Source organism: Camelus dromedarius, chromosome Y (assembly GCF_036321535.1).
Source record: "Camelus dromedarius isolate mCamDro1 chromosome Y, mCamDro1.pat, whole genome shotgun sequence".
Taxonomy (NCBI): Eukaryota; Metazoa; Chordata; class Mammalia; order Artiodactyla; family Camelidae; genus Camelus; species Camelus dromedarius.
Genome location: NC_087473.1, coordinates 15,781,737 through 15,795,853, shown reverse-complemented (window position 1 = coordinate 15,795,853; position 14,117 = coordinate 15,781,737). Strand labels below are relative to the sequence as shown.

Genomic DNA, 14,117 nt, shown 5'->3' with positions numbered 1-14,117 from the left:
TCCAGTGCTCTTGAAAGATGTTACTCTGTCCTTTCTGAAAACCTGGTTGGGGAGGAGAACGAACACATATTTTAGACAGCATGCAACTCGGTTCTATGATTTTTTTGAGGCATCTTTGCAGAGTGTTGGCCCGTAAGAGAGAGTGCTCGCAGTTGCAGTAACTCGCTGCGTTTGGCATGACCGCCTTGTCCACGCCGACACGATGTGCCCAGAAGGAATTGGGAAGAGGGGTCTCGGGCCCTTTGAACCGTCGTCAGCGGGAGTTGTCCTTTTTGCCAGTTGACATCAGGGCAGACAGAAAGGCTACCGAAGCATGACGAATCAAACAGAGCCTGAATCCTGACGCTGCCGTTTCTTGCTGGGTGGGGGTAGGAATCTGAACCAACTTGCTGGACCACGTGGATTTCCGTCCTCGCTGTGAAAGAGGGAGGAAGCGGACCCCTGACATAGTTGCAGGCATCTGTGCCCAAATGGTAGGCCATACAGAGACTGCTGGTGAAGACAGTTAAGAGTGTGGGGTCCGGAGGCCGACTGCCCAGTGGGGATTTCAGGCCTCCCCCTCCAGGCTCTGCGTCTGAATGTCTCTGCCCCAGGGGACAAATGTCCAGTGGGGATAGTAATGGTTACCCTGTGGGCAAGTGAAATATTGACCTTGGTGATGCTCTTTCTAAATCTGTAATATATTTGAGCTGTTCTTCAAATGAAAATGGTTTCTAAGGAGTGACAAGGAAATTATAATAATGGGCCATGAAATTTACAGGAGCCCGCGTTTGACTTAGGTACCACTACTCCGTCAGGAATTGGTAAATTCAGGACTGAGGGATTAAGAAGTGCTGCCATTTTCAACCGGTAGAAAAGTGGGAATGGCAGTGAAAGAAAACAACCATAGGTACTCTGTTTAATGGGGGAAAAGTCCAAGTATTTATCCTAGTACTTCGTGTTAGGAATGGAAACACTTGCCATTAATTCGGGAAATGTCGACGGAAGTGCTGCGGTGTCTGCTTTGTTCTTAGGTCTGTGCTGGGAACCAGGGCTACAGAAATAACGTGCGCTGCCCCAGGGAGCAGCCTCTTACTTGTCGGGTATCGAAACACTCATAAGACCATGGCAAGATTCAAAATACAGCTGTGTGCTGGCCTCTCAAGGGATGTTCCGGGGCAGGTACCCTTGGGTCTCCTCTCCCAACCCCTCACCCCTTCCCCGGGATGGGGGCCCCTGTTAGGAGTGATGATGGACAAGATTAGGCGCTTTTCTTGGAATTTCCTCTCCGTGAGATTCCACCCCCTCCACTAATGCAGAATTTCTAAACCGTAGCACTGATGACATTAGGGGCCAGATGACTATTGTGGGTGCCGTCCTGTGCGTTGTAGGGTGTTGAGCAGTCTCCCTGGTCTGCACCCATCGGATGCCAGTAGCATCCTTTCCACCTGTGACAACCAGGTATAGCCATTTGACTTCTGGGGAACATCCCCCAGCTGAGAACCATTGGACGAGTCATGTGGTATGGAAGCAGGGACCCATGAATGTCCCCACGTGTGAGTTACTCCTGTCCCAGAAATGCCTGGACAGGGAGAGGAGAAGGTAAGTGGGGACGGGAGAGGGTTGGTGGGGAGCAAGAAGGTAACTGTACTGTCCTTCTTTCCTCCTCTCCCTGCTCTTGGCTTGTAAATATGTATATATTGTCTTTTCTCCCAAATGAAAAATGTAGGTGACTCCATGCGGAGCAGGAATGTAAAACAGACATTCATAAATTCATAAATGTCTGTTTTATGCAGACGGCAGCCCCTCCCTGTTCCTAATAAGACACCAGGTTGTAGGACAAGTCCAAACTCCCCTCTGTTCCTGGGCACCTGTGTCCTTTTTTGCTTTGATACAACAAAGCAAGGAACTTGGTTTTTGTGATGTGTATTATCTTGGGTTGTGAAGGTAGCTACATCAGATTGCTAGGGCTGCCGTGACCCGGCACCGCAGGCTGGGGTGGCCTCAACCAAAGAGGTTGACTGTCTCAGAGTTCTCACACCTGGGAGTCCAGGATCCAGTGCTGGCAGGGTTGGATCCTTCCGAGGGCTGGGAGGAAGAGTCTCCATGGGTTCCTCCTTGCTCCCGGTGGTTTGCTGGCAGTCTTTGGCGTACCCTGGCTTTCAGACACATTGTTCCCATCTCTCTCCGTCTTCACAGGACCTCTCCCTGGGTCCCATCACACTGTCTTCCCTGACGCATGTCTATCTCACGTCCAAATTTCCCCTTTCTGTAAGGAAGGACACCAGTCCCATTGCATTAGGGCCCACCCTCATGACGTCATATGAAATGGATTACTTCCATAAAGACCTAACCTCTAAATAAGGTTACATTCTCAGGTGATGGGGCTTAGGACCCAACATACGAATTTTGGGGTTACACAGTTCAACCCAGAACAGTAACTAATAGAGAACGTCTACACAGTGATATAATTATTAAAAAAAAAAAAACTTATGAAGAAGGAGATATTGTAATGTAAGTAGATTTCATGTTTCATAAGAGGAGATCATTATATAGCGTTAACAGATAAAAAATAGCAGTGGAAATGTATCACTTGGTGAGGTAAAGGTAATTACTCAAAGAAATAAAGAAAAGATGGTTGTAAGTCCTCACACTGGAGGACTGGTCCTGGAGTTGGAGCCATTGGGCTCACAAATGTTTGGGTCTGATGATACAAATCTGTGTTTCAGTGTTTGTGCTCAAGGAACTCAAATGTCTCCTCGAATTGTGCCGACCAGCTTGCTCATTCAGATTTAATGTTAATGAAAGCCGAAGCGTAATTAATTACAGTAAGTAATTAAAATCATAACATGAGGGTGCCCAGTAGGTTTCCATTGGTGTCGTAACATTCCCACAAACGTACTGACTCCAAACAACACTCATTTATGACCTTACAGTGCTGGAGGTCAGAAGTCCTAAAAGGTCTTGCATGGCTAAGATCCAACAGTTGGCAAGGCTACATTCCTTCCGGAGACTCTAGGGGAGAATCTGTTCCCTTGCCTTTTCCAGCTTCTAAGGGCCACCCGCCTTCCCTGTCTCCTGCTTACCACCCTCCGTAAAGGACAGGACGCAGGCTGGTTTAGGTGGAATGTGGGGTCTGAGACAATGGAGGATGGCAAATGCTCCAGTTGAGAAAAGCCACTGGCTGTGTGTCTCGGAGTCGTACCAGCAATACCAGTGAGCTCCTTCACCAGGGGTCCGTTTATCAAGTGTCCTGTAAGGGTGAATAGAATTCAGCAAGGTCGAGCCACTGATCTGTGTGACCTTGAAATCTTGGAGGGTTTTGTGCAGTACATCCTTGCTCAGCAGTGTTATAACAGAGTGGGTGCAGGGTAATTATTCCTCTAAGCCAGGGGACAGGTGGTAATGGATGACATTCCAAACAGAAACTGTGAGCAAATGTAGTTTGATACGTACATAGATACCTAACTTGGCAAAGCATTGCAAAGAAGAGCTTTGAGTTTCAGCTTACAACCCTGTTAAAAACGGAATGATTTAAAATGCAGATTCTGACGTATCAATAATGCTGCAAGAGGCCAGGTGCCATTGACCCCTTGCTGCCCTGGGGCATGTGTTCAAAAGGAAATAACAACATCATTGAGTTTTTTCTGCTACTTCCAATGCTGTCTGGGGGCTACGGATTCAAACTTCATGATAAATTTAACTAAAAAGGTCTAGTATCTAACAGTGACTGAATTCAGTCATCTTTGCATGAATCCCCATGCAGGCACAACTGCATGCAATTTGATGTCAGAAGAAGGCAAGCCAAGAAGTTGAAAGCAGCCTCTGTTCTTCATGTTTCTAAAATAGTATACTCGGGCATTTTTTCCTAATTACCATTTGAACAGGAAAATTATATGTTGACTTGTTACTTTCATGTTTATTTCTGAAAGAGGTAAAAACCTTAAAGAGTTGTCATTAAAACCATTTTTGAGTTTTATATCAGAAAGTATCACTGCTGTGAGTTTCCCGGTCTTAACCAACATGAAATTCATGCGAAACATTCCGATCGTTTCTGTTCTCATTACCCCAGTCTAGGAAGAAAAAGATTGCTTAGTTCTCCTCAAGGTCAGTTTTTATGGATAGCATGCTCTTTAGAAAAAGTATTCTGTCCAGCTCAGAGACTGAGGTTGTCTTTGCCAATAATGTATTTAATACAGGTTCACTGCAGAAATTATAATTTCACAAGGCAGTAGTGTACAGGATAATGTCTCTTAATAAGCCAGTAAAGAAACAACATACTCCAAACCAATAAGAGCTTAACGACACTGTTGTTCCAGGCAAGGAAGGGATGAAAGGAATAAAATCCAGATTTAGTTGAGGTGTATCTTTCTACGAGGTGGTTCTCGGAAGGGTTGGCTCGGCCACCTGGGGCTCTGTCTCGGTGCCTGTGCAAAGTGAGCACCGCCTGTTGCTAGAGCAGCTTGCTGGGGAGTGAGGGCGTGGATGCTGTTGGGTAAATTTGTCTCCTTGGGACTGCATGGTTTCCACCACTGGTGGCAAGGGGTCGTTTTGTCCAGGCAGGAGCTAATGCCACCAGCTCTTCAGAGAGCTCTTTAGGTGAGCATAGAGTCAGACAGAACCGTCTCAGACAGTCTGCACAAACTCTGGGCGTGCAGTCTGACGGCCCTACTATCGCTGCTTCTGTTTTTGCTGATGTGCCCCCAGCGGCTGAGCACCGAGGGCTTCTGAGCAACTACAGACGGCCCTGATGCCATCCTGACCCAGCACTTTCCCTTTTATATCAAAACAGCTGTACTTACAGAGATGGCTCCGTCTTTGTCGTGAATAAGTGGGCTTAGAATCACATCAGACCAATACACAACAAAGAGGTTAATTCATCTTGGGAAGGTAGCTGTGTACTGATCAGGAAACCTTTGGTTTCAGGTGAGTGAAGCCCAACTGTAGTCACTGGAAGAAACAGACGGTTTTAACCTCCATCGTGGTGAGAGGCACCGGTGGATGCCAGAACTCCAAGGACATCTGATGGTAAGTGAGCCCCTCCACTCTGTTGAGTTCATCTGGTTATGCCCTTGTCGTTTACGAATGTGCAGACTGCTTCATCCTTAGTGTCTCCCCTGGCATCCATCCCTCTGCTTCATCCTCAGTGTTTCCCCTGGCATCCATCCCTGGAGAAGTCCTCAGCACTTCCCAGCTAACAGCATCAATCCCTCGGTCTCTCTGCTCATCATTTCAGTGCCTCATTAGCCAGAACTACTGAGTGCTGTCCATCAACCTTGAACACTCAAATGGCGATTACTTGACTAGCTGTTTTGTTGGAAGTTCATTATTAGAAAGCAAAAATTTACACAAAATTCGAATGGTGCACATCCATAGCAGTAAGATGCTTAATATTCTGTCAATGCTGGAGCAGGTCTTAAAACAAAATTGAATCTGTCAGCGTGTCACTTATGTCAAGAAAGACACAGATTACATTTGAATATTGTGCCTTGCATGCACAAAGAAACTGATTCTGATGTTTGTTTGCTAAAAAGTGTTCCCTATATAACAGAACAAAACCCTCCCCATTTCTTTTTACAGAGAAGAGAGTGAATCAAGTTATTTCTAATTAAGCTGAAAGCAAGGTGAAACTTCTTTTTAAAGGTATCCAAAGCATTGTTTCAGTAAATTTAGTAAATATATCAAGAGACATGTTTCATTTCAGGCTTCTTCGGAATTTAAGACTGTTCTAACTTACAAAGTTTATTTTAGCTGGAATTTTTGTTTTGAAATTCAGTAGTCAAGTTTGGGTATTGAAATGGTTGTCATTAATTGCATTTTGTCCTTGAGTCAGAAGATTATGAACGTGTCTTCCTGTTTGTTTTCCCGCATTTGCCATTGAGATGGGTAAATGATGAAGCATTGACTGAATTTATGTAGTTTTACTGTGATACCTATTTTTAAAACTCCAAAATGCTCAGAGTGCAGAGTTACTGACAATGTTTCTCCTTGCTCATGGAGGGGGGTTATGTCTTCATAGGTAATGCAGCGGCCTCAGGCATAAGTATGTCTTATCACTGGACTATTTTATTAGGCTTCTCTCAACAGTAGGTCCTTTTCTATTGAAGCAGAGTTGGTTTACAATGTTGTGTTAATTTCTGGTGTACAGCATAGTGATTCGGTTACACATATATTCCTTTTCATGTTCTTTTTCATTATAGATTATTACAAGGTATTGAATATAGTTCCCTGTGCTGTACAGTAGGACCTTGTTGTTTATATATTTTATATATAGTAGTGTGTATCTGCAAATCCCAAACTCCCAATTTATCCTTCTCCACCCACTCTACCCACTGGTAACTGTAAGTTTGTTTTCTGTGTCTGTGAGTCTGTTTCTGTTTTGTAAATGAGTTCATTATGTGTCATTTTTTTTAGACTCCATATACAAGTGATATCATATGGTATTTTTCTTTCTTTCTGGCTTACTTCACTTAGAGTGACGATCTCTGGGTCCATCCATGTTGCTGCAAATGGCAGTATTTTATTCTTTTTTATACCTGGGTAGTATTCCATTGTATAAATAAACATCTTTATCCAGTCATCTCTCGATGGAAGTTTAGCTTGTTTCCATGTCTGGGCAATTATAAATATCAACAGTAGATCCTTAAATTCAGTCACTTCAGCATGGTATCACAGGGTTGCTTTTGCTGAATACGTTGTAAAGAACTGGCATGGTTATGTAAAAAAGGTACAACCTTCAGCAGGGTATAAGGACAAGATCTGTCACTTTTCTGTGTTCCTAGTTGTTTTCAGGTCCCATGATAGGTCCGCTCATTACATATCCTCCGTCTCATCCTCTTTTTCATTTTCTTTGTGTTGGAGGGTTTAGGACTCTTACTACTGCTCCTACTTGATCTCTGCACATGAAACATGTTAGGACTAGGAGACAGAAGCCGGGTTGAGCTCAGAAGCAGTCTTAGTATCTCAGTCAGCCCGAGACCTCTGCCTAGAGGGGAAACCATGCATCCAAGACCAGGTAGCTGAGATGGTGCTCCTGTGCGGATTACACATCCTCCTGGAGCCTTCCTCCAGGGCGCTGGGGACCCTTTCCCTGGGTGTCTGAAAACTACAAAAGGGGAATTCATTGTATCTTAGGTTGTACTTAACACTACCTCTGATTCCAGCCCTTGGGTCCCAGAGTGTAGATGATCCCACCAGTCAGAGTGGGGCATTCTGGGAGTCAGAGAAACACAGAATTGGGGCGCAGGCAGAGAGCTCACCCTGTCCTTCCCCCAGGACCTGAGTGCACAGTTGGAACAGACAGGGGAGGCACCTGGAGAATCCCCCAGCTTTGCATGATCCACAGAGTGAGGATGTGTATGATAGGAAGCCCACCTGAAAGCCTGTTGAAAAGGCCTCCTTACTGAAACAGTGAAGCAAAATTAACCTTGCACTTCTGGGGAGAGCAGCAGAGATGAGGGCCACTGGCTAAACTTAAACTTCAGGTGCATTTTTTTCTATCACAGCCCCTTTGACTCACTCGCTCAAGATGTGTGGGTGGGGTTTGGATAATGACGCAGATTAGTAAACTCAACGAGATGCTGATTCGATTTGCAGCTTTGCTCCAGATGTTCTCTCTTTATTTGAACAAATGAGAAACAACCTGACACCACGGGTTCAGTTAAAGATCTGCTATTTTTTTTTTGTTATTGATTTCTTTTTTCCTTTTTTTTTTTTTTTTAATTGAAGTACAGTCAGTTACAATATGTCAATTTCTGGTGTACAGCACAGTGTCCCAGTCATGCACATACATACATATATTCCATATATTTTTCATTAAAGATCATCACCAGATATCGAACACAGTTCCCTGTGCTATACAGAAGAAACTTTTAAAAATCTATTTTTATATATAGTTGCTAACATCTGCAAATCTCAAACTTCCAAATTTATCCCATCCCACCCCCTTTCCCCTATAACCATAAGATTGTTTACTATGTCTGTGAATCTGTTTCTGTTTTGTAGATGAGTTCATAGTGTCCTTGTTTTTCTTTTTTTTTTTTTTTTTTTAGATTTTTCAGAGTGATATCGTGTGGTATTTTCCTTTCTCTTTCTGGCTTCAACTTAAAATGACGATTTCTAGGTCCATCCATGTTGCTGCAAATGGCATTATTCTATTCTTTTTTTATGGCTGAGTACTACTCCATTGTATAAATACACCACAACTTCTTTAAGGATTTGCTCATTTTGACCAGTATTTCTTCTCCCAGTAGCCATTCTCTTCTAGATTGTTTATTCATATAAACCTAACCAACTTTTAGCAAACAAATGGGCATCCAGTTAGACCCTGCCCTGCCTCACTACTTTGGAGCTTGGTATGCGTTCACATTGCTAAGGTCAGGCCAGTGGGATATAACAGTGGTTACATGAACAATTTCTGCCTCTGATTCTTGAGAAAGAAAGACAGATGCCTTTCATTCATCTTTCCTTCCTGTTGGTTTACCAGCGTTGACAAATGGAGCAGTTGTCATGTGTTGAGGATGGCAAGCTAACCTTCCAGCCCTTGGCCATCCGCCCACCTCTGGGCTCTTGCATGAGAGAGAAGCAAACGTCTAGCCTACTTGAACTTTTGTGTTTAGAGTCTGCGTTACAGTGACTTAACTTGCTTCACAAATATTGAAGAATATCACCCTCTCCATCCACTGAAATTCACGATTCCACATTCAGCACAGGGTGCTTGTTCAATCCCAGATGCTTTTGTTCCCTGGGTCACTTGAAGTCTCTCTTCTCTGGAGTGCTTGGGTTGCTCTGTGTCTCTCCCTCTCACTGTGCCTCTCTATCCTTGTGCAAAATCAAGGTGCACTTCCACAAAGGACTGCTCACACACATGCGTAGGTGTGACAACATTCACTGGTGTTCTAGATACTCCAAAGTTAAATATTTGTATCTTCTGTTATTTAAAATGTTCCTCAGAAGTAAAGGAAGAGAAGTTATTCTAGTCAGAAAACCTGATAATAAACGTGCCATCAGCCCAGTGATGGTCAGCACCAACCAGGACATGTCATGTTGACAGCGTGTAAGCTTGATATAATAGAATGAGAAGGGCACTTCACCTCCGTGGTCTCCCTCCCAAATACCCATAACCCCCATCTAATCATGAGAAAAGCACTGGAAAAACCAAAATTGAAAGACATTCTGCAGGCTACCTGGCCTGTATCCCTCAAAGCTGTTAGGATCATCAGAAACAGGGAAAGTCTGAGAAATTGTCACAGCCTAAGGGGGACCGAGAAGATGCGACCACTGAAAGTTGTGAGATACCCTGGTTGGGATCCCAGTGCAACGAGCAGACATTAAGGAAAAACTGAGAAAATCCAGATAAAGTATAGACATGAGTTAATCATAATGTGTCACTGTCAGTTCGTTAGTTGTAACAAAGTACCGGATGCATGCTGACGATGTTAACAGCCCGGGGAATGCTCTAACATTCTTGTAAATTTCCTGTAAATCTATGCTATAGGCAAAGATTTACTAAATGTTTTAAAAGTGTGTTTCTAAGTGTTTAAAAAACGTGTTTCAGCATTTTCTCTCTTGCTTAGAGTGGTTTCTTTCCATTTGAAGGGAAAGTTTAATGAGAGCTGAGAAAGTGCAGAATGCAGATGTAGGGACCCCTGGCTGTCTAGAGAGGACGAGTCTGGGAAGTAGCCTGAAGGTGAAGGAGAGGGTTTGTTTTGCTTATTTTTAAAATGAGTGTCTTTAAATGGGGGTGGGAAAGGAAGCATCGGAGGGAGAGCACAGAATTCTGGAAGGAGAACAGATAACGGATCTAGCAAATACCGTGAGACGTCAGGAATCAGTGGGCTCCAGAACACAGGCAGACAGTAGGCATCTTTGCAGTTGCAGTGGGAGATACGGAAGGAAAGATAGCCCCTCTCGTAGGTGAAAATGTCATTTTCACAGGAAAAGTCCCGATCTGAGAACTTCAGTTTCCTCTTCATAGGAAAGTCCACAATTCGGCTGAAAATGAGGGATATAATCATGGGACCTAAGGTTTAGGCATTGGAAAAAAAAAAAAAAAAGCATCATCTATGCAAAGACTCAGAAAAATGTGAGAAATGTAAGGATATATAGTAAGTGCCTAAAAACCTAGAACCAGAGACTGAGTACCACAAGGAGTTGCTCTCTCCTTGCTCAGTACTCCGTGTTTTGTACGTTTCTCCCTGATTGTTGGCTTCATTTGATGTACTGGCCACTTGCACTGTGTTTGGGTTATCAGGGTTCCTGCACCCCATTCACCAGGAGAGATGTGCTTGTGGTCTTGACTGGTGCAGAGAAATGGAAGCCCCAGTGAGGAAGGCTAGGCTAGGCTGTCCAGTCTGAATCTTGCATGTAATTCTAGGCAGGTACTTTGTTTCTCAGTTTTCTCATCTGTAAAATGAAGATACTATACCTCTGGAAGGGCAATGATAATTAAACAAATGCAAATACAGGACACGTACGCCAATATACGTGGTATAGATCGGTTTAGTAATGGACTTCTGATAGGGGCGTGGGTGTAGAGCACGGGAGCTGAAGGCATTGGCTGGATACCCGAGGAGACGGGAGGTAGCTGGATGATGGAAGGGGGAAGGTGGAATGGAGGGGCTGCAGTTGGAAAATGTTTCCAGGAGGACGTGAGCCAGAGGAATAGAAGCACTGGTGGCCAAAGAGAGGAATCCTTGATACCAGATGTCTGAGCCGAAGGCATCCCAAATGATGACAAAGATTGAAGGAAAGACAGGGAATATTTGGAGCAGTCAGTGTCGGGGGACAGCCAAATGACAAAGTCATCGTGGTTGGTTTGTTCTGTCAAGGAAAAGGTTAATAGAAATAGGAAGATGGAGAAAGGAACAGTGCTCTGTGTATCAAGGAGAGGACCACAAACTGAGGAACAAGAGGAGATGAGGGCAAGTGAGAGGTCGGCTCCTGGTACCCAGGGAGCAGAAACAACACCACTGAGAACTGGAGCTGTAATCAACACAGCATTCACAGATTTTAACAGTGCTAAAAAGAAACTGAAGTTTACTGAAGATAGCACTGTGTCCAAGTAGATGACTTTTTGGAATGAGTTTGGTTCCAGATAGCCATCAGAGTGAAATACAAATCTGTATGTTCCTCTTAAGGTGTAACGTATGACTTCGTACATGATACTAGACCCCCTTTGGTGGACGAGGAATGTGGGCGGTTGGTGTGGATTTCTGGAAGTTGGTGTACTGCAGTGTTCTCATTATCTGCTGGAAGCTTGATGATGCCTTTAACAGCAGAGAAATTCCGATGGGGCTTCATGTTCTTTCTCAGCTGCACTGAATTTTCCGTTGTGGGGGATGCCAGCCATCAGGAAAAGGGCATGTTTTGTAAGGACAGGTGTGGTTGCCAAAGCAAAATGATGATAATCGAATTGTGGTTCTCTCTCTTGTAACTTTAGTTCTGCCATTCTTCGTTTGGAAGGAGATAATATCTGAACCCTTCATTAAGTGATGGCTTCAACATTCACATGTCATATGACATTTTAAATCTTTCATTATGTTCTCAATGCTGGCTTTTAGTTAACTGTGAACTTGACCTGAGAACTACTGTTGTTTTCCTCTTCATCTTTTTAAAATCACTAACCATAAATGTGATTCTCTTTTAAGAGCCATTTATGCCAAGAATTTTGAAAGATACTAATGTCACTAATCTGGGTGGTAATCTGGGTAAATTGAGCCTGCATTTTGACTGGATGTGGCATTTGTGAAAAGATCTTATGTACTGTCCTAGTTTGCACAGCTGTCATACGGTGTAATTGACTCACAATCATGTCTTTAGAAACTTCACTCCTTACTCCTGGTATAATAGATAATCTTGATAACACTGGCATTGAAAATCCTTTCCCAAATAGTGGAATGTAATCACAGAAAGCAGAATCACCACTTTACTGCCAGAGAGTGAGTTCATTGAATTTTCAAGGTCATTTTGCCCTTATTGAATTCTCTTGAAATTGCAAGCAAACGGCACCTAGATCTTACCGAGAGCTCCAACCCTGAGCGTGTGTGGAAAGTTGCTTTCTTCCGTTTCTCTGTAGTTGGAGTATGGAATTGAGGAAACTGAGTAGCTGGGGAGTCCTGCATCGGCCCAGGGCTTAGAAGCAAGGCGACTGGCAAGTTGACCTCTGGTTCTTTTTCCATCATGCGACTCTAGAATGTCTATGAAAAGACCGTGTGACCTGCTGCTGAGCCCAGTAATTGCTGAAGAAATCTGGAGTTTTATTCCCCCACTACTATTGGCTTCGGGTCTATTCCAGAACGAGCCACTTAGCCTCTGTGATGACATAAGCCCCTCATCAGTCAAGTGAGGGAGGTGGGTAATGATTACCTGCACTTGAGAGCAACTGATAAGAGTACTTGGTGATGAAGGGGGAGGGCGCAGCTCAAGTGGTAGAGTGTGTGCTTAGCATGCACGAGATCCTGGGTTCAATCCTAGTACCTCCTGTGAAAATAAATAAAGCTAATTACCCACCCCTCAAAAAACAAAAACGAGAAAGGAATTGGTGATGGATAACGTTTGGATTAAAGGTGCCGTGAAAGTTGCGAATTCAGCCCCGTTGTCAGCCATTTCACGGTGTCGTCATGTAAGCAGAGGAAATTGATGCCACTACGGAGAGGGAGGTTTGGTCCTCAGTAGGGTTTCTCGCAGTGTGGTCTTTGGTCCAGGAGTGTCAGTGTGGCTTGGGAGCTGGTTACAGTGCAAATTCTCAGGCCCCTCCTCAGACCTGCTGAATCAGAACCTCCCCTGGGGGGTGGGGGCAGCTTATCTGTAAGTCTCAAACCTCCAGGGATTCTGAGGCAAATACAAGTTTGAGGTCCACAGCTCTAAGCCAAGGGCCAGCAAGCCTTTTCTGTATGGGGATGGATAATATATATTACTGACTTGGCAGGCAGTGTGGTGTCTGCATCACCTGCTCAACTCTGCTGCCTTAGCCTGACAGTGGCCATAGACAGTATATGAATTAACAGACGTGGCTATGTCCGGTAAGACCTTTACACAAAAATGGGGGCTGGGCTTGGTCAGCAGGCTCTCATTCACTGACCCCTATTCTAAACCTCTCTTCCTCATTTTAGGTCATTTTGGCTTGTTTTCTGTGAGTTGAATTGAAAACGTTTATCTAACTATGATGTATTTTTAAATGATTCTCTTTGCCCAAAATACATTGTTTCTGAGTGCGAATTGAAAACATGATTTTTAAATTGGAATTTGTAACATTTTTGTGTGTAAACAGAAAAGGAGCTGCTTAAGGTAAAGTTAACTTAGGGAAGATAGATATTTACTTAAAACCTTAATGTATTTGGATTCATTACTGATACACAAGGAGCAAAATCTTCCTTTAGATCTTAATACTTATTTAGGAAAATCTATCATATGTCATAATCTTTATATTACAGTAAATTAACTTGAACATCTCCTGAGTCTAGGAGGGTTTCATGTACATCGCTGCCCTTGCCATGCAGCTAACAAAGGAACACCGGGGTTCATTAGTGAAATGAGACATTGGAAGCTGTATCAACACTGGCTGTTGACTCGTACACATGTCCCCAGTCATAGATGCGCGTGGTATCCGGCAGTTTGGACTGAGAGAATGTATCAGCCAAAGGTTACACAGCTTCACGTGACTTTACAGCGCGACCGTGCTGCAGCCCTGTGTTGTAATAGGTGTCATTTCCGATTTACGGTTGCACAGATTCTTCTGGATCGTTTCAGGTGCTTAGCACAGAGCTGTGAATTGGTGCTGTAGCGTATTTCTTTTTCAGTGTAGATACATGTGCTTATTTCTAAGTCTCATCAGCTGCCACAAGGGTCCAGGGAACAAAGTCTAACTGCCTCAGAGTGATTCCTAGGAGGCGTTTGGAATGGAATTTGATGGGATCACCTGCTTTTCCCGCCATGGCCATCTGGCCAAGTCCCCTGCCCCCCATCATTCCCTTTTGGGTTGTAATACTGTTTTACCAAACACAGAAACAGTAATGTAGAATCTAGAAACTTGTTAGTAGAAGGAAGGAGAGGCTCTCAGTATGTGTAACTGCCTTTTTTCCTAAATCCATAAACATGATTTAATAGTACCCCATGTGTGCATTTTAATAATATATTGT

General features: G+C 43.8%; 1 long non-coding RNA gene across 2 annotated transcripts in view; it reads left to right on the top strand.

Moving 5' to 3' along the window:
* LOC105086564 (uncharacterized) overlaps positions 1 to 14,117 on the top strand; it is a 482,576-nt gene that overhangs the window by 152,246 nt on the left and 316,213 nt on the right. For both annotated transcript variants that reach the window (XR_010379613.1, XR_010379612.1), the window contains one exon: positions 4,906 to 5,007. This is a non-coding gene — a long non-coding RNA (uncharacterized LOC105086564). The remainder of the gene's footprint in view (positions 1 to 4,905; positions 5,008 to 14,117) is intronic.